The sequence below is a fragment of the Heterocephalus glaber genome, unplaced genomic scaffold (genome assembly GCF_053883595.1).
Source record: "Heterocephalus glaber isolate CG9 unplaced genomic scaffold, H.glaber_assembly_v1.0 deba00001465, whole genome shotgun sequence".
Taxonomy (NCBI): domain Eukaryota; kingdom Metazoa; phylum Chordata; class Mammalia; order Rodentia; family Bathyergidae; genus Heterocephalus; species Heterocephalus glaber.
The window spans coordinates 4,114,231-4,120,232 of record NW_028258312.1 but is presented as its reverse complement, the minus strand read 5'-3'; positions in this window follow the sequence as shown (position 1 = coordinate 4,120,232).

The following is a 6,002-nucleotide window of genomic DNA, read 5'->3' as shown; positions in this document are numbered from 1 at the left end:
CTATTTGGCCGGAGCCCGTCGCTTTGTTTGGATTGGCTGGCGCGACCGTGTAGGAAGCCCTGATTGGCCGTGGAGAGATGGAATGATTCGGCGTGGGCCTGGGCTGGCGGGAGGCGCACTCGAGTTCCCTCGGGGTCTGGGGTTGTTCGTGGGTTTGGATCGGTGAGACTGCACCTTAGTCAATTAATTATGAAAGAATGCTGCAAGCCAAGAAGCGTGATGGGAGAAATAACAAGCACAGGAGGAGTGAAGAAGACGGCGAGGGATAGTCTGGTCTAAATTCTCCTCCATCCTGAAGATCCTCGTGTGTCAGGAAAGCTGCGCCTCCTCTAGAACTAAAAGCCCAGTGACCAAAGGCGACCGCGCAGAGGATGACCGCCTTCCTCAAGCGGTGAAAGCCCCAGAGTAAAACGCACGTAAACACAGCCACAGTCTAAGTTTGATCTTCAGCAAAACGCTTTTCCTCTATTCAGATCAGAGAGTTCAGAGGACAGCCTTGAAAGGGGAAAAGAGAAGGGGACGTGGCAGCTGGATTTAGCAAACGAACAGCGAGCGCCCTGGTTGTCCTCTGCTAAAAGAGGAGAAACATTTCTTTCCAGTGTCTGTGAAATCACACATCTAATGGGATTCTTGAGAAATGTGAATCCCAAACTGAAAATTGTTTGCAGCTATAATAAGATATGAAGGAACTTGCAGTGAGAATGAATAATGCCCCACGAAATTTTAAAATAGTCACACTGAAAGAATCACCAAACACCACGTGCTAGTTGTTGGCCATTTAAAAACTATTAATTCGTTATTTAAATATAAAAGGAATTTGGGGGTGGTACTAGGGGTCAAACCTAGAGCCTTTGGACTAAGCTATGTCCCTAGCCTTTTAAAATTTAATTCCATTTATTATTATTATTGTTATTGTTGTTGTTTTGAGAGAAGGTCTGGTTAAGTCTCAAAGTTGCACAAGCTGGGCTCAAACTTGGAATCCTCCTAGAGTGCTGGGATTACAGATGTGCACCACCTTACCTGGTGAATTATGTATGATTCCATGTGGGATGATAATAGAAAAGTGGTTTATGTAAGTGTGTGTGGGGGGGGTGTATTAAGGCTCCATTCGCTTGCCAGTTATTATTAGCTAATTGTGTGCCTTATTTGAATTGATAAATAATTTGAGATGGTTGAGAAAAAGCTCTTTGTATTAAGGTTAATAATTTATATCTCACTGAATCCATAGAATAGCCCTCTAAGGTAGGTTTTTTTGTGTGTTTACAGATAAGAAACCCCAGATACAGACGTTAAGGCAGTCTACTTAATTACTGAATGGGTGAACTAGAATTTGACCAGTCTGCTGGACTCTAATAAAATTGGGACTCTTAATCCTCACAATACTCACACTTTGTCAAATACCTGTACACAGACATAGGGGCAAAAAATAGAAGACCTAACCCTATCCTGAAGGTTTATACAATTCACAGGAGAGAAAAACAAGCTCTCCTAAATATTTTAGATAAGTAGAAAATTAATGTTTCTCATTATTAGGAGTCCACTCTGTGAACATTGCTGAATTTCGTGTATTCTGAGAATCTTTTAAAACAATTAACTTGGCTTTTATTTTCTTTGAGGGGGTCCATTGCACGTCATTTGGGGCAGTGATTTCTTTCTCTCTCTCTCTCTCTCTTTTTTTTTTTGTACTGGAGATTGAGCTCGGGACCTTGCATTTGCGAGGCACGTGATTTCTTGTCTTCTCTCCTCTCTGGTTCATGGGAGGTTTCTTTCTTTTTCTCTTGTTCCTCATCTCTTGTCCTGCTTTTCTTTGTTCAAAAGAAGTTAGAACAATTGAAAGCACCCTGTCTCTATCAAAGTGGAATGCTATTAAAACAAAACTTCAGGTTTAGGAAAAAAGAAAATATAATCTGGAGATTATTATTTAAAGATTTACTATGGTCAAAACAATGCTAAGCATTTTACGTGTATTATCTCATTGAATCCTATTAGCAATGCTTGATAATAGGCATGCAATATTTCTATTTTTATTGTATGTATGAGAGAACTGTAGTATGCAGGGCAACCTCAAATAATTTTAAAATGGGAAAACAAGTTTTCCACGGAGAGTTCAAAAATAAAAGAGGCAGGCATACAGTGAATTTGAACAACTATATGGAAGAGACAACAGTTTCCCTGCCAATCCATGACTGCAACTTGACTGAATATATGAACAGATTTAAAGAAGGAATTTCCAAGAAGAAAGACAAAAAATATCAAAACACAGAAATAATATATTCATAATTTCTGACCTATGGACAATAAATTTAGAAATAAACAAAATAAAGCAATAATACATTTACAAATATCCTAACTGCATGGTTTTTAAAAATCTGTTTTCCATACTCTTTGATTAAAGAGAAAATTAAATATTGCATACTGAGGAATAATAAAATATTTTAAAATATTGACATTAATAAAAATCTCTACATTTAAAAGCCAAGGAATATGACATTTTATACTCAGATAAGTTAAACTCAGAAAAATTCATGGCCTTTACTCAATTCAACAAATCTTTATTAAATGTCTGCCACGTGTGCCAAGAACTCAGGGTGAGAATTATTTATTTACAAATAATAGAAACCAATTGGATTAAGGCAAGAATTGTATTAGAAAGACATAGACATATGTTATAAAAGTTTGCTGCTCAAAGTGTGAGTCACAGAGAGGTGATATAGGCATCACCTGGCCAATTAGAAATGCAGAATCTGGGCCGGGGATTTAGTTCTGGTTCCACCGCCTGCCTCGCAAGCGTAAGGATCTGAGTTCGATCCCCGGTACCAAAAAAAAAAAAGAATTTACAGTCCTGACCTACTGAACCAGATTCTATATTTTACAAAGACACTTGGGTGATTTGTACACACATTACATTTTCAGAAGTACACCAAGAAATAGAAAAGCATCCAGTGTTTATGGATTGGAAGAATTGATATTGATAAACTGGCCATAGCAACTAAAGTGATCTCCAGATTCAATGCAATCTCTACGAAAATACCAGTGACATTCTTCATAGAACTAGCAAAAACAATCCCAATTTTATACAGAGCCACAGAAAACCCTGAATAGCCAAAGACATCTTGAACAAAAAGAGCAAAATAGGAAACATTACACTACCTGACTTCAAAACATACCACAAAACTGAAGTAAGAAAAACAGCTTGGTGTTAGCACAGGTATAGATGCATAGACCAACCAAACAGAAATAGAAAGCCTAGAAATAAACCTAAGCATTACCACCAAATGATTTTTTTTATAAAGATGCTAAAAATATGCATTGGAGAATGAACAGTCTTTTCAGTAAATGATACTGAGAAAATTGGGTATCTACCTGCAGAAGAAGGAAATAAGATCCCTACTTCTCCAGTTACAGAAATCAACTCAAAATGGATTATTGGCTTAAATGTAAGAACTGAAACTATGAAATGGAAGAAGAAAACTTAGGGGAAACACTTCACAACATTGCAAGAGTGAGATTTTTGTTTTGGCAACACTTCATAAACACAAGAAACAAAAAAATGGACAAATGGGATTGCATAAAACTAAAAAGGTTCAACAAAGGAAACAATGGGAGAAGTGACAATTTACAGTAGAATAAGAAAGAATATTTGCAAATTAAATAGCCAGCAAGGAATTGATATCCAGAACATATAAGGAACTGTAAAACCTCACTACAAAAAACAAAAACAAAACAAAGCAGCAAATAGCCAAATTTGAAAATGGACAGTGGACCTCTTGAAGAGACATTTCTTAAAAGAAGATATACAAATGGCCAATGCCAACAAAATATGATAAAAAAAATACTTAAGACCACTAACCATCCAGGAAATGTAAATTACAGCCACAATGAGATAACACCTCACCCCAATAAGAATGGCTAAAGTCATTATTAAAAGAACTAGAGATGACAAATGCTGGTGAGGTTAAGGAGAAAAGGGGAACTCTTGTACAGTACTCTGTTGCCAGGAATGTAAACAATGCAGATATTATGAAAAATAGTATAGAGTTTTCTCAAAAAGTTGAAAATAGAAGGGAATCGAATTAATATGAGAAAATTAAAAAATGAAAACAAAACCTTTGTAAATAGGGAGGGCAGAGAAATGGGGAAAAAATAAGAACCAAGAGAGATTATGTAAAGGTGCAAATTTCCAATGATGAATGTCATTATATTGTATTCCTAAAATGTACCAATAAAATTAATTTTTTTAAAAAAGAAAAGAAAATTTAAAAAATAGAACTATCATATGATCCAGGGATCCTACTATGGGAATATAACTCAAGGAAGGTTGCATCATAAAGAAATAACAAATGTTTGAGGCGATAGGTATATGTAATCTGATTTAAACACTACAGATTGTAAAATGTATAGAAATATCACATGGAAACCCATTAGTAGTACAATTTGATGTTCTTACATATCAGTTAAAAATAAATTTAATTCAAAAAATTGGAAAGCAAAGAAAAAGAGTTTTTTAAAAATACATGCCATGACATTCTCTGATGGAGGAGGATCTGAGCGTAATAAAATAGGTAAATCAATATCTATTTCAATAATGTGAGAAAAGACAGAAAAAGAAAAGAAGTACAGTAATTATGACTAAAAATGGAAGATAAATAATAATTAAAGAATAAACTAGTAAGCTAATTAATAAACTAAGCCTGGAATAAATGGATACTACAAGCAAACAATAATTGACAAAATGGATTTTAAAAGAATTTGAAAGAGAAACTTATAGAAATTAAAGCTTTAGGGGAAGAATTGCAGGAAAATGGCTGAGCAGTGAGCAACAACAACTCAGCTTCTCCAAGATTTGGAATCCAGACACTGGAAAATAACTTGTGAAAGAAAAAAAAAAGAGGAAAGTAGATCCACAGGAACCAGGAAGAAGGATCTGACAGGAAAATTAAAGCCTACGGAGAAATCTGTTCTCTCTTCCCAGCTCCTGTCTTGCAGAAAAGGAGACAGTCTACAGAGATAAAGTAAATGTTGTGGGCTGCAGAAGCCTTCAGGAAGAAAGCAGTGTAGAACAGACTGGTGGGTACTGTGAGGAAAAACAGCTTGTGAGTGACTCCAGTCCAAGTGTCCACCATGTCCTCTGGAGAGAGAGCTGGTCAGAGGTCATTCAGCTACAGACTGATTGTTTGAACCCGAGACTCAGAGCAGCCCTGGGATGGCTTCAATTTAGGGTTCCCAGTGTTATGTTCCCACAGTGACCAGGTGAGGAACAACCATGGGAGGCAGGTGTGGTCAGGGAGCCATGGTAAGAGACACACCTCCTGAGGGGTTTAAACTAAAAGACACAGGCCCTACCCTCATAACCAGAGGCTAGACTCAGCCTGAATTGTTATGGATTCCAAAGTCACAGAACTGGCACCCTCACCTTAAAGTTACTGCCAGCTGGTGGCTCCATCCAGAATGCATGTGAGGTCTGACTGCTTTATATATCTGTTAGCATGAGCAGGGACACATCTTGACTAAAATACTCCCCTAAAATTGTAGATCACAGAAGAAAACCACACATTTGAAATTACAGAAAATTTTCTTTTTCTGTTTTTTGTAAATGTGTGCATTGTTTTTAGGTTTTTTTCTTTTTGTTTGGTTTGGTTGTGTTATTTTTTTCCTCTTTCACCAGTTCCCTGGAGCTTGGGGAAGTTTTCATTGATCTTTCTTGCTTCATTTCTATTTTTCTTATTTTGTTTCCCTTCATTTTCTCTTGTTCTCCTTTTTAATTTTTCTCTTATTTTTACTCTAATTTCTCCTCCTTTTTATTTTATCTTCTGTTTCTCATCGGTTTTTCTTTTATCTTTACCTAATTCTATAAACATCTTTCTACTCCCCAGTAAGATCCTTTGTACCATTTCTTTCTTCTCCTCATATCATAGAGTTTAAGGTTTCAAAGTTTTCATCTTGCAATTCTCCATTCCCAAGCCCTATATCTTTAATAATATAACCAAGAAAGCTTTGTAAAA